Source organism: Calidris pugnax, unplaced genomic scaffold (genome assembly GCF_001431845.1).
Source record: "Calidris pugnax isolate Ruff unplaced genomic scaffold, ASM143184v1 scaffold44, whole genome shotgun sequence".
Lineage (NCBI taxonomy): Eukaryota > Metazoa > Chordata > Aves > Charadriiformes > Scolopacidae > Calidris > Calidris pugnax.
Window position 1 is genome coordinate 10,788,224 of NW_015094506.1, and position 24,173 is coordinate 10,812,396.

At 39.1% G+C, this 24,173-nt stretch overlaps 1 long non-coding RNA gene across 1 annotated transcript in view; it reads left to right on the forward strand.

Annotated features, from left to right (window-relative positions):
• Positions 1-24,173, forward strand: part of LOC106901232 — a 117,595-nt gene that overhangs the window by 24,788 nt on the left and 68,634 nt on the right. Inside the window, exons 4-5 of the long non-coding RNA XR_001414287.1 lie at positions 977-1,060; positions 2,865-2,988. This is a non-coding gene — a long non-coding RNA (uncharacterized LOC106901232). The remainder of the gene's footprint in view (positions 1-976; positions 1,061-2,864; positions 2,989-24,173) is intronic.

Sequence of the window (24,173 nt, forward strand, 5' to 3'; positions counted from 1 at the left end):
GGACCAACAGTGATCAAAACTACTTCCAAACAGAACAGTATTGGATATACACATGAAAATGTATTTTCAACTCATTTTTGTGAAGAAGGGGCTATTTCAAAAGCACATTTCATGACAGTACTAAGGAAAGACCATGACTTTTTCAAATCTTAAACCTTGGAAAATTCAGATTTGTATTTAGATTTAGATGTAAATTTAGATATCGACTTAGCTCACCTACTGTTAAATTATAACATTATATAACATGACTTTCTGATCTTTTCCTCTCTGTTCTCTTTTACTTGCTTTTCCTTCTGTATTCTGTTTGTGAATTTCCTGTGAAATACTTCTTTTTAATCAGTAATTTTAAAGTGTTTTCAGTTTTACTTTTCCATGGTTTCTTTTTCAAATATGGGGTTTTAGTATTTCAGCTACAGAGTCTGATGATAGTGATGGTGGTTGTCACTTTTTGAGCCAGTTAAAAGATTTGACAAAAAAATCAAGAAGCTAAAGAGCCTTAAAAGTTGCATTTTTAATTGACTGTGTGTTCACAACTTCGGCATTTTTGTTTTCTTCTTCAGTCCTCAGATTGAGCTGAATAACTAACCACTGTGTATTGATGTATCAGAAGATTCTGTTTAGAAATAAGAAATTCAGAGGATTCTATAACAGCAGCAGTGTATCAGAGACCTCTTGTTTATATTTAAGCCTAGTGGTCAGCTATTGCTTAATGCCACCACTTTTTGACACTGAAGGTCTGATGCCATTTTCCAAGTGACTTATGGAATCAGCACTGCAGAGATGTGAGGGGAGCTGTAATTGACAGCAGACAGAAAAGATTAATTAAGTGGAACTTTTAGAAAAATAACTCTTCTACATTCTGCTTCTCTTTTGTAGCACTTAAAGTGAGTTGATAAGATGGTAAATATATGTCATTAATACTATTGCCACCCCTGCTTCCGGTAACTTTTGAGTTGCTGTTATTGTTGTTTTTCAGATTGAGGAAATACGAGGCTGAATTTGGGAAGTGAAGTTGACAAGCTGACAGGAAGTTAACACTGTGCTGATAAAGGCAAGTAAGGTATGTTGGGCTGTCTTAAGCACAGATGCTACTTCTGAAAATATGTAGACACTAAAGTTTAGAAATTATCTGTTTCTGTACCTATTCACTCTAGTTCATGCCAGGCAGTTTGCATCAGTAGGTGGATGCCATTTTTAGTAGGAAATTAAGGGAGCCACCTGGCTTCACTGTGTCCCCATTCTTTCATGACATTACCTTTCTTTAATTCTGGCAACCACAAGAAAGCACCATATCTTACTACAAAGATATTTACATAGCAATCACATTAGTTCTTACATAGAAATACTTAAATTAGCCTCAAGTTAATTAACATTAGTCAAATACTCCTATCAGTATGGGTTCAGCAGCAAAGAATTCAACACAGATTAATTTTCTGAATTTGCTTTCCAGGCAGGCACACAGGTAATCTGTGCCAAGCTCTGTAGCTTCAGTGCTTGCAGTCTACATATTTAAGTATACCTTCATAGGATACAGTCATGCCTTGATGGAAATGTAGGGATGCCCTATTAGACTATATAGCACCAAGCAGAATAGGCTTCTCTCGTGGTTACAGCCTTTTACTGTAACTTTGAAATACTTAATATAGCTGACAAATTTTGTAATTATTTGTGTCTGGAATTTTATGAAAGGAAGTCTAAGTTCCAATAGCATAAAATTAGATGAACACTGAAATTAATTTTTCAATGTATCAGCAAAGCAATACCACTAACATTAATGATTGGAAACAGCAGGTTGGGACAAAGTTTTGAGGTACATGTATAGAACCAGTGACTGCTGAAAAATAAATAAGCTATTAACTGTAAGACTGTGGCAGTCATTTAATTTCTTGCCATTAGCAACGTACTTCCTAAAGAGAGCTGGCTAAAATATTTGTTGCCTTGGAATAGTGAAAATACTTGTGTTCAGGAAGGAAACACTAAATGGACAGTCTTGAAAAACTATCAACCAGAAGCTGAAGGCACATGACTAATAGTCTAAACTAACTGGCTAGGATGACCTTATGAAATTGGAAAGTCTCTTGCTGACTTCTACACTTAACCCAGTTTTCTGAACTGAGTGCTGTGAGATAACTGAGGGATTTTTGAGAATACCCCCAAGCACTGTTGAGGCTTTCACACTGAATGCTCACGGATAGAATGAACTAGAAATACCCATGTGTTACGATAAAGCATAAGTTGCAAAAGCTATCGTATGCCATGAGTTTGTGAGCCAGAACATTTAGAAGTTGCTGTTGCAAAGGGAACTAGTTGCAGCTTAACAGTATTAGAACTGGTTTTCTTAGATGTGGTAATAATGCACTCATTTTCATGGCCTTTCTTGGATCCATGAGTTAATGAGATTAGTCACAGCAACATTTGCTTAGAAAATATTTTCTAAAAGAAGTTTAAGGGAAAAGACCCTGGATCATCTATGCTCTAAATGTAAAGGCTTAGGATGAGATACTTCTCATATAATCTTAGCCAATTAGAGTATAAAAGTTTATGCTCCCCTTATAGCAGAAAGTGTAAAGTAAGTGGGCTGAATTGCCCTCCAGAAGTGTCATTCTTCTCAGATGCCAATTTTGGAACTGGAAGAATTGTCCTATTGAAGTCTGAGAATTTTTTCTCCTAGAGAGTGCCTGTACAGCTCATGAGAATGAACACCTAACTTCATTCTGGCTGGACAGGTTCATCATGACTGAAAACCAAAATGATTGATGGAGACTTTGGGTTTGGAGTGTGTGGGCAAAGGTGAGGGGAGAAGGGAAACTAAAACCCAGTTCTTATGTGGTTTATGCATTCAATAGTGTTTTCATTATAAACAGGAAAAGGTGAAGAACTAATTATACAAAATGAAGCCCCATGTTTGGAAGCTGTGCTCAGCAGGCAGAGCTCTGTTGACTTAACCAGATGAAATTCCTGCAGAAAGCCTTCTCCTTTGCCAGTCGAGTAAGTCTAATAGCCTTTCAGGCTAAAACAAACTTTTAAGGATTTGTAACAACAGCTTACTATGGTACTACAGAGACAACAACATGTCCATAAATTGAAACTAGTCATCTGACAGTGCCCACTTGTCTGACCTACTTTCTGTCTGTGCTCTGGAAGGAACCACAAGAAGCAGATTTGGGGTTGACAGAAAAAAGGGACAGTTAGAGTGGCAGGCAAGGAGGCAGAATATGAAATAGCTTGCACACACATTGTATCTCATCTTGTATAACCAAAAGAAAATGAGTGAGGGGAATGATGAAAGAATACTGGTGTCTGATGAAACAGAAGCCCAGAAGAGTGTTTCCTTTCTCTGGCTATCACCAGTGGCTGATGTGCGGGTGGCTATCTAAAGAGTCATTGTAAGAATCTCACTGCTTTTTATCTTCCTAAGGTGTATGGAAAAAATAGTCTGTGTTATGAGAAAAGCTTCTTAAGTATTCGTGTTCCCTTTGCCAAATGTTGCTATCCCAGGAACCAGGACGGCAGAATGTGTGTCAGCATGTCAGTCATCCCAGTCCACAGTCTGGTTCACAAGGTGGATTTTGTTTATCTACCAGACAATGAGATGGAGCAACTAAAGCATACTTTGCCATGCTGGTCTATGTAGCTAAGCATTGCCTTTTTGGCCTCATTGAACCTGTAGCTGAAGGTTGAGCCTACGTAGTGTGAGCTACTCAGCCACATTCTACACATAGCAGCCATAACAAAATCATACTGGATGTTGGTCTGGAACATCTGGTTTATAACATGTGCTGAGTGGATAAAAGTAAGTGGTTTCTTGAAATCCCTGCTCTTTCTTACTAAGGCAGAATATCTGTTTTGCTCACAAGCTGAAAGCTAAAAGGAAGACCTGGACTCTTTCTTTTTCTTTGAATTGAAAACTCAAGCCCCTTTTTTTCTTAATAATTATGTTTTTTTCCTGTTCTTTGCAATTACTTGTGGCAAATATCCATGGCTACTTGTTAACCTGCTGCAAAAACTATTAAAAGTCTTACTGAGGCTAGGAAAATTACTACTAATACTAAAGCAGCCTAGTTTGTAGCTCTGCCAATGCACATCCTGATCTGCCCTGGCTTTTGACATTCAGGAAAATGATTAACTCGTAAACTTGTATGGTTTTCCTCATGAATGAATTCTGCAAGAGATACATGTGTAATTACAGCTTCAATGCGTAGACAAGACAAATATGTGAACGTTCAAAACACCATTATGTTCTCCAAAATATTTACAGGTCAGGTAAATAAAGTTATGAAAAACGTAGATTCCAACAGGCCTACGTGTGAAGGGAGCCCTTGAAGTCAGTGAGAGCTGTGCACTTGGACCTGGCACAGTACATAGCACTCAGTTCTGAAATAATTGGGCAATAAGACACAGTGACCATGTGAACACAGTAATTAATACACTCAGCAGTGTTTATGTGATGACTGACCTCTTGCCAGAACTCAAAACAAGAGCTGTGCCAGTCAGAAGTTCTAGAGTAGGGAACAGGAATAGCTAATGTTCTCTCTGGATTTCCAAAGGGGAAAAGGTGTTTCCACACTGGGAGGACATGAGCACTGCTCAGCTTCCCTTCCCCTGAGGATTGCTGTGTGCTGCCCTGTTTCCAGCATCGTTTCCTCTTCCTTCCTCACCTACTCAATGGACACACTAACTGTTGGGGAACATGGAGGCACTGCCGTTCTCTGCAGCTGTTCCTAAACTAATATAAAGCCTGGCTTATCGTAAGTCAAGTTTTAATGGACATTTTTCTTTAAAGCATTCTCTTGCTTTGGTATTTGCACTGCTATTGCATCTTAACTATATGAGGGATGATAACCATAGCTTTGCTAGTTTTTTCAGCTTTGCCAGTGAAGTAGGTGATAATATGGCAGCTTTCTTTAAAATCTTTAAAAATGTAAACTTGAGTCTAGGCTAGAGAAAGCCTAAAGAGGGAAGAAAGGGCAATTGGGGAGAGATAGAGAATTTCACCTTCTAGAACATCTAAAAACTAAGATAGTCTGAGGCTATTAGCATTTAACATTGTTTATAAGGCCTACCTATAATTAGTCATTGCTTTTATTCTGTCCTACAGCTGACATACTGTAAACAGGTCTGATGGGCTAATTAGCAGTCTCAGAGGCCAGAGGATGTCTGTGAGGGTCAAACTCTCTCTAGCGAGTAGAGGTTCTCCAGGGGTGGGAGCATGGCATGGTTGAAACATTTGAGAACAGGTCACATCATATTCTATATTGTAGCTTTTCTATGGGTCAAGATAAGCTGCGTTCGTTAGATGGCATCTCTTTGTTTTCTTTTTCAGTTCAGATTAGGCTGATGTCAAACATGGACTAATGTTTTACATACTAGTTGCTGAAGTTGTTCAGTTGTTGTTGAAGTGGCTAATGCTACCTTACACAGCTAATTGAAATACTAGCACTTTTGCTTCTGCAGTGAGAAAGAAGGCAGAGCCAGGCAGAGAACTAAGAGGTTGATTCTGCTTCTTTTAGATCTAGCAGTTAAATGTCTTTGCACAGCAGACACTTTACATCCTTTTTCATGATGTCAACTCTGCACTGCACACACTGAATCTCTCTCATAAGTGACTGGAGAAACGTCTCCAAGGCTGTCCTGTTGATGCTTGAGTTAACAAACTGTAAAGGTCTGATCCTGCGTCTTTGCTTTTCTTAACTAAAACCATGGCAATCTACATCCACGTTTTGCTGGTTTATATGATGAATGAAGTGTAAGCAACAGATGGACTAGTTTTGTAGCAATCTTATGGCTCTGAACTTTTTTTCATTGCTATTCATTTTATTATGCCTTGAGTTCATCCTAGTGCCTTGATTCAGTGCAGTAAGCTCTTATTGGTATATTGTTGATTCCCGATCTAGCAGTATCACACCAACCTGCAGAGTTTTATTAGCAAAACCAGAACACTGACAGATCAGGACTCTCCTTCTCCATCCCTAACAGAAAGCAGGTGCCTCCTTATTAATGTATGGAAAATGTCCTTTAAAAATCTAAAAAAAAAAAAAGAACCAAAGAGACCAAGGACCTAGCTTTTATCAGAAGTGACCTGAAACACAATGGAAAAGAGGAAGTCCCCTCCCATACTAAAGGCATAGGGTTGGTCACTTAGAGACAACCTTTGTGGTGGTGATTGGAAGGCTTTATAGGCAGGACTGGAAGCGTGGGAACTGGGCTATGAAATTTCTGGGCATTGGTCTTTCCATTAACTGGTCATGTAACTGGTCATGTGTGAGAAACACTTGGCAAAATCACAACAGGGAGAGCTCATAGCCTATTTTCACCTATCCTTTTTCTCCTTTCTTATGTTGAATCAAATGAGGAAGGTCCAATCTCTGAGTTTGCCCTGCTTTTCCCTTCATGAGAGGAAAGCAATCAACACTAGCTAACTAAAGGGATTGTGTTTTGTTATTCTTTTTAATCCGGGTTTGTGGATTAGTCTTAACTCGAGCCACAAAAGACACCAAAGATATACTGCCTGATATAAAATGACCAACATTGACTTCTATACATATCAGATCTATACAGATATTTCTCTGTGTTTGCTGATTCATACAATGCTACTCCACAGCACAGAGGTTTCAAACAATACCCCAAATGTGTTAACCAAGCTCAACAGCAGCTTGCCCGCTAAACCCGCTGAAGTCTCGTGCTAATCAGCAGGGGTTGGCTGCTAAAATGTCATTTGCACTATTCCTTAGCAAAGATACTGAAGGTCATCATTTTGTGCAAACCTTAGTGTTGGCAGACAGACAAAATAATCCTAAGAGCTGGCCTTGGTAAACTGAGATGAGCCTCCAGAAAGGCCTTTTAATAAGGTCCATCTAATGTGTATGGACTCTCTGTCATTAGTGGGATATTCAGGATGAACATTTTGATAAGGGTCTGGAAAAAAATTGTCTACAATGGACTCGTTTTTTTTAAAGCGTATCTTTAGGCCCTCAGGGAACCCAGCTGTTTATACTAGTGTCCAGAAACTGCTGCCAAGGTTTTGTTGGTCTAATGTAAGAAAAAGGAGCATTAGGTCAAATGCTCGTGTTACAGCACTGTAGAAAAAATATTTATGAAGGCCTTATGCAGGAGGTTTAATCCACAGTTATTTTTGTTTTGTTTTGATTTTTAAATAGAACTTAAAGTAATTTGAAACTTTTCTATAAATATTGTAAAAAATATAGTATATCATTTTTAAAAAAATTACTTCTTCACAGGATAGGAGAATATCTAGGCATGTGGTTGAGGTTTAACTTCAGAATCTCGTACTTTATGATGATCTCAATTCAGGAACTGTTTCTCAGCCATAGAGAAAATGTCCCACACTTGCTGACTGTGGGACAGCCTAATGACATAGACGGTCCCTCCAAACTTGAGTCCTGTTGCAGCAGATGCAGTCTTGTGTATCTTGACAGTGAGTGAGACAGTGAGCTGAATCAGTTGAAATGATTCACTGTATAAATTCTTGCACTTAAACACTCTTTCAGCGTATAAATTCTATACTGGCTTTTATGTCAATAAGTTAAGCCATATGATGATTTAACCCTGTACTCTGCTAGTAGATCCTGAAGCAGGCTTAAAGCACAGATACTTTACCACTTCACAACTAGCAGTGCTATGATTAAACTGGCTGCCTGCAATGTTGGTGGCTGGGGAAGGAGCAGCAAAAAGCCTGTCAGTAAACAAACTTTATTAATAGAAATCTTATCACAAATGTCAACATATAAAAGCAAATGTGACATTAAAATGCATGTGTTAATTCACGTGGATTAATTAAAACTTTTTATAGTTCAAACAGTATCAAATTTGGAGGAACAGCAACAAGCAATAACTCTGTTTAGCTGTCATTTCCAACTATTTAATGCATGTTTCTGAAACAAAATTAGTTCCATGTTTGCTGCACAGACTGACTTTGGTGCATGAATGACATGTTCAAGCACCTGCACTATGCAGAAGTATCTCCTTGGATCATGATCATCTCAGCTTTATTGGTCTCTTCTGAATGTGTAGTGCTCCCAGTGGCATCACTGCCAGTTCCACATGTGCAGGAGAAGAATGGAGTGGTTGGGCAAAGGACTAATGTGAGATGTAACACATCTCCAGGTTTCCTTCTTTAATTCTGAGTGGTCGTTTCGCCACTGAACCTTCACTGACTGGTGTCAATGTGGATTATGACACTGACTGAAGCAGAGTAGGAGGTCTCCATGTTTGTGCCTATGCTGTGTCCCAGTGACTGGACTACTGAGAAACCTACTGCTGGTTTGATCCCTCACCCATTTCTATGAAGCCATGTTGTTACTCACTAGATACCTTTTGATAAGTGTGTGTGTGTCTCCCAGGCTGCCTAAAACTCTTGTCGTTTTTGCAATGTGTGATGTCTGAATTCTCTTAAGAGGTGCTTAGCAGCTATCTTGCAAGAAGGGCTGATGGGATAAATGTTGGTGGCCGGCTAAGTACAGTGTGGTCACCCTGCCCATATGGTCTGTACACGTGTACACTTGGACCCATGTGAAGGTGAATATAGGTCTGAGTTTTCTTTCCTCAGCCTTCCCTATATCTACCTCATGTATGTGACTAAATTTGAAAGTTAAACCAAAACACACTTTTTTGTGTAGGTGTAATGCCTGTACTCCAATTCCCCATCTCCAAAAATGGATGAAATAGGACACTGCTGCTATTTCACTCTTAATGACAGTACCACTGCATATTAAAAAGGAAAGGCTGAAGTACTTGAGTACTACAGTGACCGGGGTCATAAAAGTGTCATACATGATTATGTTGTAGTTATGGTTCTTGTTTCTATAGCAACATTCAGCCAAGAATCTCAAGGCTCTTCACAGGTATTCATGAATTAAACCTATGAGGTAAGGGATGGTGATTATTCTTGTTTACAAATAAGGAAATGCAGAGGTTAAACTACTTGATCAAGGTCACACAACAAATCTGTAGCCAAGCCAAGAATAAAAGCTGACTCTGTCGTCTGTGCTTCAGTCACCAGGCTGATATTCCCTGTTGGAAGGCCTGCGCAGGGCTGAGAGGAAAGCCTTGTACAAAGTCTACAGATTTGTTCATTCAAAATGTACATTCCAGCTCAGATTGCCTCACTGAAGTGACCTTATATTTTTATCTCTTTGTCTATCTGAACTTTGCCCTTGTGAAAACATCATTATATCCAGTCAAAGCAGGAGTAAAATGATTTATGATTTTGACAAGAGTTTTGCAAATCTCTGACAAAGCAAAACTGAGGCCTATGCTAAAAACATGTAACAATCTTTGCATGTGTGATTGCTAACCCATCAATGGCAATTAGATAAACAGATCCCGTACATGCTTGGTTCATTTCAGTGGCTACCTAGACCAAAGAAAACAAACATATTTACGCGAAGAACAACTATCAATTTTGTCTGGAGTTACCACAGAGATATTGCTTTATATGATGAATAAATGGGGTTTGTTGATAGACAGCAACAGAAAAAAAAGCCCAGGCTCCTGGGTTTCTTTTTAAACCATAGGAAGGGAAAAACTCTGAACTCAAACCTTTCTGGTATCCAGCCTCTGCTCCTTCCTCTGTACATAGTGCTTGCCAGTGCCAGAATATTGTAAACGGAGGTATTAGAGGATAACAACAGCCACACCTTTTTAACTCCATCATCCCACTGGATGCTGTTTGTAGAATGAAAGAGTGAAAAATAGCGAGTATGCTCTTAGGGATGTTCTAGTCTAGTCCAGCCTAAATAGTATAAAATACTTTCACGCTTCCTGATCTGTTAGGCATAGAGATGTTTGACCGAAGGCATGCTTCTTTTCTTTCTTCTAGATACCATGCCTTACAGTTATTATGTGGATGTTGGTCTGCTTGTTAGCTATAGTCTTGCGGTCAGGCTCTTTTTTTGTCTGGGTGGCCACAACTGAGACTTTTACACTGCTTAGAGGAATGGTTTGCTGTTGTTTTCTCAAGAAAACCTAGGTACTATGGCTGTATTGCAGTTCTGCTGAGGAACAAGTCAGCTCTGCTGAGGAACAAGTCAGCTGGGTGAATGGCAGTTATTTAGTGAGGAAAAGGTTTGTGAGAGCTGAGGATCATGTTTAGCAACGCTTGCAAGTCTGACTAAAAAGTTCACAGATGCGCTAAGCAGAAAGGGGACTTATTGGATTGGTCTTATCACTTAAAGGGCGCAAAACAGGGATGGGATAAGGACAGGAATGGCAACAATCAGAACTGTCCCCCTGAAAGATAAAGCAGTCCTGGAAACACCGGTTTGAATCAATATCCAGTAATTTTCTCAGCTTCTCAGAAATCCTGCATACATGAGCATTAAAATCAGTGAAACACTGAAAGGATAAAGTGTAAGTGTCACATAAGGTCTGGTAATCAATCTGCATTTTGATCGCAGTGTTGAGTGACAGCTGCACCTCTGCTGCCAACTCTGCCCTCGGAGCTGGGCAGTCACAGATGGGGATGACTGGACATCATCCTCTCTCTCAGTGTGCAGTGCTACTTCTCAAATTTTTCTGTTTATTTCTCAAACTTTTTACTAGCCTTTTTCTGATTTTTTTTGTAGAAGTCAGACTTGCTTGAGAATTTGTATGTAGCCAAACCACTCAGTATTGCCAGTCCTTGGCTTTCATTGCAAAGGATCACTTGAATGTACAGAGTCTCTGGTAGATAGGTACTGGGCCAGACTTGTCAGCTGATTTAGACTAGCTGTATGGTTTGCTTACATTTTACAGGTCAGAGAAAAATCAAATGGGAGAAATGTAGCAATAGAACCTACATGAAACTTTGACTCTCTGCTTGCCAGTCTCAGGTTCATGCCATTAGTTTTTCTTTTCAAAAACTATATCCACATTAATCTTGCATAGATATTTACAGTTGTGGCAATAAACATTTAAGTGGGAATACTTCAAAGAAATTAAGTTCCTGGCTTTGTATTAAAAAGATCTAGTGATCTTTTAATGCATTGTGATTCTGGGGAGAAGATGGCTGCTTCTGTGTGTATCTAGTTTTGCTCTGCTTTCACAGATTGGAGATAAAGCAACCCACTGTAATGAGACTTGTAGGGAAGCCCACCTTCTAGGTCTTTTTGCCTGCTGTTCTGCTGCTTATGAAGGAAGAAAATTCTGTTTGCCACTGCATCAGCATGTTGCAGCTTGGTGGAAGATGGGCAGTTTACGAAGTGCTGAGTGGAGGCACTTGGTTCTGCTGAACCCCCTGGGTCCATGCTTCTCAGGATAACTGGTTTCACTCCCTGGGAAATGGAAGTGTCCAGTGTTTCCCAGACTAACCTGAAATTTCTCCTAACATTGGGCAAGGCTTATCGATGAGGTAAAATGCACTAAAGAAACTGCTGCATTTAGAAACAGATGAATAATTGTCACAGACAGGTCTCCAATAGTTAACTATGTGTCAGTGTAAACTTATGATCTTCTTTGCCTAGCCAGCCCACAGGGCTGATAAATATAGTGGAGAGAAAAGTTTCACAGAATGTACAGCTGGGGTCCTGATGGCTGGTCTTTGGGGCATTTTCCTAAATGTCATTTGAGTGGTCACCCAAACAACTGTATTGTTCCTGAAGATCCCTTTTCTGAACTTTTGTAGTCACAGAAGATCCTATCAGGTAAATGCACCCCTCCTATTTTTCTGCAGCATTGACGATCAAAGAAATTATGGTATTAAACTTATTTTACTACTTATGAAATTCAGTCTATCGCTATTTAACTTTCTGATAGTTGAAAGTGCTTTTCTGAAGTGTGTGGCTGGAGCTAAGTAGCTCTTAAACAAGTATATGAGCCAGCTTATTGATAAATCAGGCCCTTTCTTGCTGTTCAGATTTGCCTTATTCTGGAATGATTTGTGAGGTAAATTCTGAATTGTGATAGCAGCTTTAGTGCAAATCTTTTGTGTCTGTAGAGAGTAGTTGTGAAACTTTATTAATGATGATAAAGAAGGCAAGCTTATCTCTAGCTTATGTAGGGACTAAACCTGAAGAGTAAGAAGATGAACATGAGAATGTTCAATAAGAATGTAAGAAGAAAAGAAGATGAACAGCTGTCCATCACACATAATGTTATTTTTCTTGTTGTGATAGAGCAGAGAATGCAGTGGACTAACGGAGCCTTGATAAAAGCTGAATGCACCAGATTCTCATCTTTCATGCCTGGTAACACCTCCACGCATGGTGTTACTTAAATGAACCTAATAGACGTGTCTGAAGCAAAATGCTGCTCAGACAACATGTGACCTTTAGAGAGGAACTAACTGAAGAAATTCTACACTCAGGCTGTCACTCACTCAGTTGTTGACACAAATGTTTGGGGATTGTGAACTGGATCAGGGAACCAGATAAGGTTAAAAATAATCAAAAAGAAGGCAGGAGAAGGTACCAGCTTAATTCTGTGGAAGGGAGGATATTTTACATGTCTTCCCTGAGCTGTGCTTTGCACTGGACTGGCTCTCTCCCCTTCCTGAACAACAACTTCAATATTTGTCAGACCCTTCTGTGAGCTGATTTTGCTCACTAAATAGAGCAGCAGAAAACTATCCAACCCTGTTTTTTAACTCTGTGATTTTAGCACGTTGAATTAGCTCAAAGGAGAGTCAGGTGAGAACCAGAGCTAGCAGGAGATAAATCACAGAAGCATGACCTCCTGCTCATAGTTTCAGGGAGCTATTAGTTTAGCTTAGTGCACCTCTGGAAACCCTGTGCAAATAATTGCGTCATTGCATGTGGGTTAGGAGAGAGCGCCAGTGCTGAGCAAAACAAGTGACTGGCAGAGAGGGTAGAGAAGAATTCCACTGCCAAAATCCCCTGTGTCATGAAACTGAGGTGTCAGCGTGAGAGAGAAGGGCAGCCCTTGTCTTTTTGTAGGAGAGTGTAAAAATCAGGAGATAAAGGGTATGGAGAAGACTTAGTGCTTAGAATCTGAAGTGCTGAATGTGAAACTAGCTGTAGGACTTTGAAAAAAACGGAGAGCTGAGTATGAAATAACAAAGGGAGATTGTAAAGTAAATGAAGATTTTTCCCCTTTAAAAACAAAGATAATCTCTGGAAGATAAAATTTTGATTCGCTTATAGAGTTATTCTCCAATTTATCATTGCCTAGAAAATAATTCATTTCTGATTTCAATAGCAAATGCCAGATAACATCACAGAATGGTGGCCAGACAGCTCTCGCTGGGTTTCAACTATGCACATTCTGCATGTAGATCTCATCCTTCGAGCTCTGATGATCTGTCTTCGCCCCCTAGGGACCATCACCAATGGGCCAGCTGCATTATTTAAATTTGTATTACTTCAGCAAACTTAATTTCTTTCCCATTATAGCGATGGCCGTTTAATTAGAGGAAGGGAACCGCTGAACTGAATTAGGACTGTGCAGATGTAACTAGGAATTTTTCAGTCCAGATTGTCAGTAAGATGAAAGCACTAAACTCTGAGGTTAACAAACACCAAACAAATAACTAGAATGCCATGGCTAGTTTATGTCTGCTCAATGCTGCTCAAAGTGAACATGTAGCTTCAATCTGGTTCTCAAGGACAGAGGCTAAATAAGACCACTACCACCTCTGACATTGCCACAGCATGTTTATGATCAGTATTTGTATCAGTGATTTCATGAAGACTGGACACGTCTATAGGAGACATTAAACATGTTTTGCAGATAGAGGATGCATTCCTCGGTTAGCTGAATTTACCATAATATTAATTTCTGATTACTTGCAATGCACATTAAAGACTAATGTTGAAATGTGACCAACCACAGTTTGCACAAAAGTACATAGATACACAGAAATTCCCCATGAGGATATGATTTGAAGAGACGGGGATGTTGATGGCAACACAGCTTTGTGGGAGTGCTCAGCCTTGCTGGTGGTGCTAAAACCCCTGACAGAGTGAAGTATTACTCCTAATGCAGATCAGCTCTTTGATCTGCTGCTCAGTGTAACCCCACAAAGAGTTTCACTGACACAAGAGCAGAGGGGCAGGAGGGAACAGCTGTGTTTGCTCAGTCGTACCACTGAAGCTCTTTTGTCATTAGCCTGCAGCAGGAGAACTAGAAAAGTAACTTCGTTATCCACCTTCAGCTGTGATCTAACTACTCATTCCTGTTCTTGCGCTGCTGTTCACTTTTTTTTTTTCAATTGTGCCGTTGGATTCTATGTGATGTTGACTGTAATGGATCAGTGAAAAGATTCAGGCTGAAAAGCCACTCCCATTCCTTATTTTAAGTTCTGACAGTTCAACTGATAATGTATGAAACAGCATCCTACGTAGATAGTTGCACAGCATAAACATGAAGAAAAACATTTGGCCAAGTGTAAAAGACATCATAAAACTCTTTCATTGGTTTAGTTGTGGATGAAAATGTGAACAGAATTACCCTTTAAATGAAAGGTGCAGTTTAAAGTGGACTTAGTTTATTAAAAGAGTACAGTTTTGTGGGAAGGCCAATCCTGCATTTTACATCTTCCTCTGTGAGGTGGGTTTGAATCACTCACTGATACTCACGGAGAAGCTTGCACCAGTTTGCTTATGTGTGTTTGAAACTAGTGCTCTAGTCATACTGATTGTTCAAATTCTTTTCTCCTTGCCTAGTTAAAAGCATTGATCATCTTGCTCCTAATTGCCCTATTATAGCCCTGAAGAGAATGCAGATGTATGGTCACAGAATCACAAAATTATAGGGGTTGGAAAGGATCTCTGGAGATCATCTAGTCCAACCCCCCTGCCAAAGCAGATTCACCTACAGCAGGTTGCACAGGAACACGTCCAGGTGGGTTTTGAATGTCTCCAGAGACAGAGACTCCACCACCTCTCTGGGCAGCCTGTTCCAGTGCTCTGCTACCCTCAAAGTAAAGAAGTTCCTCCTCGTGTTTAGATGGAACTTTCTATGTTCAAGTTTGTGCCGTTACCTCTGTTTACCTCTGATTCCCTTGTTATTGATTGGGTTCTTTTTTCCTTTGGATTGCTAGAACTCTGATAAGGGTGCACAATGTTTGTTAATTAGATACAGGAAGAAGCAGCAGTGATGGTGTGATTTGAATTGTTACCTAAGATCTAAATACAAGGCAAAGTCAGGGTGACACATCCTTGGAAAGATTCCTAGTGAAAACTGTCCTGGAGTGAGCATGTCCAGTGAACAAAATTACCCAGGGCAAAGCCTGTCAGTTACTGCAAACTGAGAAGAGGCAGCTTGGAAGAACAAATTGAACTTTGCTGTAGGAAGGAAATCGTGCCAGTGCGTTCTGTGAGAGACTGAGAACATGATGAGAGTGAGGACACCCTCAGAGTTGCCCTCCTCAGTGACACTTGAATGGGTCACTGAGGACAGAAGAATTTAAAAAGTCATGATTAATACTTGGTGTCGGTGACACGTCTTGCAGCGATAGAACATTCAATTCCTTTGCAGTGCCCTCATTGGTAATTATAGGTTCCTTCAATCATTAACATCGGGTAGATCACGGAGTCCACATCTTATTGCAATTTCAAGATATCTTCTTTACCTCAGTTTTTTTTTCCATCTAGTCTAATTTTAAAACTCCCAGTTAACATGACAGCTGGTACCAACAGCATGCCAATTATTGAACTTCCTGTGGTGTGAGAGGAAAAACCTACACCTTTTTTTGAGAGGATTTGAAACTTTGTGTGCTGAGTATGGATGGGTGCAGCCTCTCCATTTCATGCCTAATAACGACAACAATCTTGTACTTTTGTATAATGATTTAAATATAAATTCCTAGGGCAGCTGAAGAAGTAGTCTAGATGCATTCTTTCTCATAAAGCAGTTAAGAATGGAGCCTCAAATTGAAAATGATAGTATTTTTCTTAAAACTGTTGTTTATTAGGCACTGAAAAGTCTTTTCTCCTAAGTGATAATACACTGGGTTAACTTTAGCAAGGAACAAATGAAAGCAGTTTTTAAGTAATACTGACATTACTTTCCCATAGCTTGAGCATGTGGGCTGCATTTTTGCAAGGGATAGCACCACTGCACCCAGATCCCCAGCACTCTAGACATTATGCTGCAAAGCAATCCAAACTCCTTGACAACAAAGCTGGAGGGTTTTCCCATAAACTTCTTTTTCCCAAAGAAGAAGACAAACAATTTCAAGTTTACGAGTACTCCCGCACTATTTCATGCTATAGTTTCATTGATTGCTCTGCTTGTATTATTATTTTATTTAAGTGAAGAAGCTATGTAAAGCCTGGTTAGTAAAAATTTGCTAAAAATGTCACTGAACAATCCCGAACACATTATCAGCTTTTAATAAAAACATAGTACATAACATTTCCTAATAGTATATTCATTCTTTACAAGTACTTCTTTTGGGATAGATGTGAAGAAATAATACACACATGGTGTTTTTTTCCTACTACGTCAGATATTACGTTGGAGTGAAGAGCCAGGCAGCTGTTTGCATTTTTCTGGGTGCTAAAGTAGGCTGTGGTGATCTTGTGTATGGGCTGTTGGCTTATAGGCTGGTAGTATTATGTTAGAGAGCTGAAAGATGAGATAGCATGACTGTAATTTTACCTAACTGTAAAAATTCTAAGTTTTTGAAAAATGAACATTAATTTGAAATGTTCTGTCTTCTGAAGTGATGTGGTTTTCTTTTTTTAAAGTATATTGTAAAATAGCATATATTGCATTTGCTTTTATTGTTTGCTTTGGTGGAGGGGTGGGAGGTTCACAGGAAAGAAGTTTAACTACAGAAGTACTTGGGATTTATGTTTTCTTAACATTTGCAAGGGTTTTATTTTGAATTGAGCAAGTACAAGTTCACGTTGACAATACATCATTATTTTTGCAGCTGCTCCCCTTTGTGTTAACAAACTAAGGTACTTCTTTGACCATCATATTGCTTGGATTATTTTACGCCTTATCCCAAATGTAATATCTAATGGATTTGGAAAATTACAGCTCTTGGAGATATTTAAATATGAAACTTCTTCAAGTATTTAGCTGTCAGACTGTCCATTTGCCTATTGGAAAGTCAACAATAGCCACCACAGGACTGTATTAAAATAATCAAAATCTCCTCTTTAGACATAATGAGTCACATAAACAAACAGATTATGTATCTTGCAAAATATGTCATTGGTGTTTATTCTTAACATGGTTCTTAGATATTGAAAACACTGAACATATTGTCTGTTGTGCATAAACATTTGTGCAATTAGTACTGCAAACAAGCACAAGCAATGTTCTTAACAAGGACTATGCAATTATTTCCACAGCATCCCATGAAAACCTACCTGAATTAGCCTAGCATACTAAAACAGCATATTTTTTTTCCAGTACAAGACATCCTCTGTGTTATTTGAAAGACCAGCTCATATGAATTTGGCATTCTGAACTGGAACCCACGTGTCATCATGCCAGTGAGCCAGCACTGTTCTGGACTCTTGCTGAAGGCATTCTTTCTTGATTATTTATTTTTTTCTGCTGTGAAAATCTGTACTGAAGTTGCTGTGCTTACGTGAAGGACACAGATGAAGGACAGTAGCCTCACCATTAGTCTTGTTCACTTTTAGTCTGTGGGTCTGTCTCTGGCTAAGGTGTTTGGTTCTGGTAAGGAATCAGAAGCAGGAGACCAGGCACAAGCTTCTGCAGGTCTGCCAAAAGGTGGTAATCGCAGATGTGCCCATTTGTATCAACAAACACAAGGTAATTGACTAATTTTAGCAGGCAGTGAATCATGTCGTTTTACCAAAGGCTAAGAGTGTATTGGTTTTGTGGCTTAGCTGATAAACTCTTAAGTTGACTGATGTGTTTGGGCCTTAATTAATTTCTTTCCAGTTATACTGGATGGCTTATCACAAGATCACAACTCAAAAGAAAATCTCCCCAACCCACTCACTGCAAGGCACCGAATAGCTTCCGTCTCACCCCAGCCTCACCAAACTCATCAGAAACAATGTTCCCACAAACCCCATGTATCACCAGTGGGACCAAACTGTGTCAGAACAAATGCAAAACTAATACACACACATTTCTACAACAACCACAGTAAATGCTCCCTTCTTAGAGCAGAAGCATCACTTGTCTTTCATCTCTCTTCACTCTGTCCTATCATCACTCCTCTGGCTATATTTCCCATCTAATCTGCTTGCTTCCATTACTCTTCCCTCTGATATTATCAAATAGATTAACGCAACTGAGAAAAATTTAGAGAGACTGTCTCCAAAATGTAGTTAGCTTAACTTTGCTACTTCTATCTTGGACCTGTAGAAAGATTTGTGTCCCTGAAAACTTGTCTGCTTTCCTTGAGACCAGCACTTTTAGTCTAATGAAAGATCTTTTCTCTCCCCACTAAATGTCCTTCCTAAAGGGTAGGTGTCAAGAAGATGGGGCCAGTCTTTTTTCAGTGGTGCCTAGTGACAGGACAAGAGGTACTGGGCGCAAACATGAACATAAGCAGTTCCATCTAAACACGAGGAAGAACTTCTTTACTTCAAAGGTGGCAGAGCACTGGAACAGGCTGCCCAGAGAGGTGGTGGAGTCTCTGTCTCTGGAGACATTCAAAACCCACCTGGACGTGTTCCTGTGCAACCTGCTCTAGGTGGACTTGCTCTGGCAAGGGGGGGTGGACTAGATAATCTCCAGAGGTCCCTTCCAACCCCATATCATTCTGTGATTCTATGATTCCTGAATTTGCTTGCTTTGGATTAAGGAAAATAAGGAAAAAAAAGCAGCATTTGGTAGATGGGAGAAAGGATGGGAACTTCTTAAGGCAGCTGCTCTGTCTCATTTAGCTATATCTCTCAGTATTAACTGGGGAGCTTTGTGGCACACCTAATGCCTTTAAATGCAAGTGCTCTAATTTAATAGCTAGACTATGTAAATGTCAATATCCCGATTTGTTTGCCTAATGAGACATTAATATTAAGAAAGTTCAAATAATACTTTGGTAGGTAGCATCATGACACTCCAGAATTTTGGATGCTTCAAGAAAAATTATTATGGTCTGAGTGGTAGTGTGAACATCAATCTGATAACTATTTTTTGTGAATAGCAAAACTGCCCAAAAATGCAGTTTTACGAGGAGCGAAACTAAACATTTTCAGGTCATCTACTCAAAGATTTTTCCATTAAAAAAAAAAGAAAAAAAAAATAGAAAGGCAGCATATTTAATTTCGTAACTCTAAAAGCTTAAAATATATTTTTTTGAAATATATATTTTTTTGAAATTTTCATTTGGAAATTGTTCTCTTTTTTGTGATTTTAATAGAAAGTCTGTCAACCTGGAGATAAAATGAAATACTATTTTTTAGCAGAAGTAATATGTTCTGAGTGAACTTGAAAGGAATTTTTTGTTTAATATAATCCACAACTTGGCCAAATCTATAAGGTATACAAATAGGAAACTGCTCATAGGTGCCTGCAATTTAAAATTCAATATATTGAAATATTGTGTATTGAAGGTTTTTTGGCCTTTAAATAGTTGTACTTTATATATGTGCAGAGCCATGTTTTGCACTTACAGCAATTTTGAGCAGCAAAACTGTTACAGAAGCAGACAAAAGTTGCTCTTCTTTTGTGTGAGTAGCAAATGACAATTTTACTTTTGATCTAAACAATAGATTTCTTGTGATAGGGATGCTAGACCTTTGGGAAATTTATACTCTGTAGGAATTCTTGAGAAAACTGAGGGCTGCTATTAATTGATTCAAGCAATGTCAGTTATTCTAGTATATTTATTGCATTTCTTTAATATTCCCCTAGATTCATCTGTGTAGCTCATATCTAAGACGAGTAGGTGATTTGGTCTTCCTGGTTGCACTGTTCTCACCCCCTTCATAGAGCTGTAGATTTTTTTAACGATATGAACATCAGTTCATGCTGAAACAGTAGCTTTTCTAACTGGTTTCACACCATTGTGTCTGTTGAGATCAGTCCTTTTGATAGTGGTTTTCTATGCAGTCAGTATGGACAAGAATGGAAGGGACCCTCTGGAGAGTATTATCATCCCCATCGTGTACTCAGGAGAACTGAAACCTGGGCAGACTGTGATTTCTTGAAGTCACCCAGAACTGAAGCTTCTTCCCGCTAGCATTGTCCTACACCTTTACATCAAGACTCAGAAAAGCTCTCAATGGGTGAAGGATCAGCCATAGAAATGTGTTCATACAGAACAGAGCTCTGAAGAAAAGTGGAAAAAGGTTTTTATTCATAGCATTTAGAACTCTGGTTTATAAACATTTGTATTTGATTAACTTCACCCTCAATTATAGCTCTGACTAAGCTTGCAATCCATAATTCTGAGACTACAAAGAAGAATTTCAGCAAAAATATGGAACGTCAGAGCTGACATTCTGGAAATGTGTAAAGGAAAGGAGAAACAAATAAAATCAGCCCCCATGTTTTGCGAAGGAACGTTCTGTGCGCTGGAAATACTGTTATCAAGCACAGTCACGGGAATCACATGCAATGGCAAGGGAGAGTAAGCAGTATGAATTACTGAATATACTTTTTATTTTTTAAAAATGCTGTATAATCCTTGTGCATGAAAAAAATAATGAAGAGCATGTCTCTTGGGGGAAAAGTAAATGTCGCATTTGAAGGAAAAAGTTAATGAAGATCATCAGTCAAACATCCATATGTGATACAATCTAACCCGAGGGCTGTTAGAGCTCTGTTAAGCCGAACACAGTAGTCTCCCAAGAGCTCTCTGCATTCGCAGTTAATTCCACAATCAATACCTTCCTCCAAAATGTGATTAAATGTGGCTGAGTTAAGACACTGGCCTCAGAAGAGTTCTTCTTTTTCGTCAGGCAGATATCAGAATATTACTTCCAGATAGTATAAAAAAGATCTCTACTTCTCTGCTTTCACCTCTGTAAAGCAGGAATGATAATTCTGGTGAAGCTTTTGGAGAACGAAGGACACAGTATGGAATGACATATAGGTGTTGCTTGTATTAAAATTGCCCATATGGCAGTTTAGATGTATACGGTGTTGAGTCTATGCTAGACTACAAAAAAAAATACAGGATGAATTCTTAAAAAGATTTAGGGACTTAAATCCTATTTCCAAGATTGAGTTGAAAGGGAGATTTTTTAAATGAGGTGTTGATATCTAGAAATGAGCTATCTCTGAATTCAGGGAAGAGAAGTGGGTACTTTGTAGGATGTTTCATTTCATCCTAAAGATGATGTCCAAAATGAGTTCAACTGTGTCATTGCTGACCAGCTCGGGTCTTTTCTTCTGACATCTAGTGTAGCATGATGAATTCTGCTCATGGCCATCCAATGCTTTATTCAGAAGATTTAAGTTCTACCTACAGCTGTGAATCAATTATTTCTTTTGGCTCCTCTCAAAGCCTAGATTTGTCCAGAAGAAAATTTTATGCAAAGGGGTTGGGAAGTGTTTAAATAGTCTGGCCTGTAGCCTAAGGCCTAAGTCTCCTTCAAGTCAATCTGGTACTTTTGGAATGTTTATTTTCAGTGCTGTTGGATGCTGCTTTACATAATAAAACAGCACTTCAGTTTTGTGGAATACAGGTTGTCATCCCATTGACAGTATGCATTGATGAGATTTTGTCGCATGATTCTGGGCCATCTTTTCACATCTGCTGATGAACCCTTAAAGAAAAAAAAGAAGGGACAAGAATTCAGTTCTGTCTGCAGGATTCACGTCGCTTTTTTTTTTTTTCCATCAGATAGAAAAGGTCAATGAACTAACTCTTTTTTTGGTGATGGAGCTAGGAGGTCCAGAAGAATTTCTACAAATAGAAAATGTAAAACAAATCATAAACGTAAATCAACAGAACATCCTGTTCTTATTTATCTTGCAGAAGAAACTAGAAATTCACAAACCTTTATGCACAGTTGAAAGTGGGTTTAAGACAATCTGTTGTCTGCTTACGATCTGAACAGCTGTTTGTAGGAAAAATTTTCCACATAGGTCACCGGAGAAAAAAAGTAAGGTGTTGACAGGCTGATGGATGAATTTGGCTGGCATGGTGCCCACCAGTTGTACGACTAACACTTTCATGTACAGTGCGTATTGCACACATTGGGATTGCCTGTAATATAGTAGCACATCTTCTAAAGTTATAAACTGAAAGCAGAAGATCACCTGAGTTCCTAAAGAGCAAGCCACTCTTCTCCTAAATGCTCCATCCATAAAAAGAATAGTGAAAGTTCAAATTAAACTTATGGAAAGGTCTTTATGTGAAAGGTTGCAGCTGTTAATACACAGAAAGGTTCATGCTGCTATGTGCACAGAACTAAAAGATAAGCAAAGGTCCCATTGCTACATAGAACTGCTCCCTGTTTCCCATCTGAGAGCAGTGCTTCTTGTCTTTCAGAATATGGGTGGCCCTTATGTAAGCAAAATTTTGCTAAATGGTCAGCCAGACGTGAACACGCACACAGAGTCGCATCATCGTTTCAATTCGTTGATGTTGACTGGTATCTAAAATCCCAGAAATCTCTTCCTTTTGCTTTGTGCATGGAAATTAGTATTGCTGCAACACAAATAAAAAAATCTTCAAGCCACACTTTATATGAGGGAAAAGAAAGACATTTTCTTCTTTAACTTCCCAAAAGACAAATACCTATCTGTTTCTGCTAAACCTTTCCATTTCCTTTCAAAAGAGGAACGGATTACCATCTCAACATGGTAGACGTTTGATCTGTTGACCAATCTTGGTTTATTAAGGTACGGAACTGAAAATATGCATTTTATTTTAAGTCCTGGTACTTGGTGGCTCAGTGACTATATACAAGTCATCTAACTTCCACAGGGAACCTGTGCATACTGTGGCAGGTTCCTGCAGCTTGCTGGTTTAACCTTAGGCTGGAAGTGAATTTGGGAAAGCTTTGTTCTGTGCTTGTCTGCCAGCAACTTACAGAAAAAACAGAACTGAGTTCCTTAACTTCTTTGTTTCCCTGTTGTTGTATTTGTGAAGTTGCTGTTATATTTAATATTTACCTGCTGTTGCAAACAATTGTGAGGCATCTGCATGGTGAATAGGCTACTGTACTGTACTCTTACTATGAGCTGAACATCAGCCTGGCAAATACAAAAGCAGTACAAGAGATTTTTCCTCTCCTGTCTCTTTATCATAGGATAGGAGTCTTCATTATCCTAATTATTTTTTAATAATGTATTATTTTTATATATATTTATGCTGAATATATATTGAGTAAGCCTTTGGGATCTCTCTAGTGGGAAAATGGGTTTCACTCCTACTTCTTATTGCACATGGCACTTAGTTTATCTCCACAGCGGAGGCAACCAGGGATGTTTAGCTGCCCCCCTTCCCTGGCTAGGGCAGCCTGCAGGGTATGTGCAGAGTGAAAGGTTTTTGTAGGTGCCTCACCTTATTCTGCCCCAGGCCCTTCTAGGAGTCTTTCTACCCCCAGGAAAAGAGCCTGTTTGCTGTGTTACACTGGTGGAAGGTAAAGCAATCTGGTATCTGATTAATCTCTGTAGACATGTAAGGCAAAGAAGAGTGAGATCTGTCTTGATTTTACAGATGTGAAAATGGACAAGGATGTTGTCAAAGGCCTCAAGGGGATTGACACTGAGTTACTTCTATCAGGCATATTCTCTAGGCATATTCTTGCAGCATTCCTGCCTGAAAGTGCACAAAAAAAGAGTAAAATTACTTTTAACATCAGTACTTTTAATAAGAAATTGACAGGAATGATCCCTCCCCTGTTGGAAGGTAATGTCATGTATTAATTACATGGCTCTAATTTTTTTCTTCTTCCTTGTTTAACTTTTTCCTCCTTGGGAATGCTTTCTGAATGCTTTTTCCTCCTTTCTGAATGCTTACTCTGCAGAGACATCAATATTTTTCTATTTCTTTTGACTACTAGAAATCCCATACTGTGCTGGCAATCTCACAGTCACCTGGTATGTTGGCTACTATGTTAGCTAATTACAGAGTTAATTAGGGTGTTGCGGTAGGGGTACAGTAGGGAGGATGTCTGTCTCTATAGGAGTTTCTGAGCTACTCGTGCAATCATTAATTGTTTTATTTTAGTGCCAGATGTAGGAAAAGGAGCAGGAGAGATGTTAACATTTAGCATTTAGCACTGCTTTGTTTCACTGCCCTACTTATAAATAGCCAAAATTTAACAATATAGCAGAAAGCCATCTTCCTGCAGAAAGAAATGGAAAACACCGACAGTACA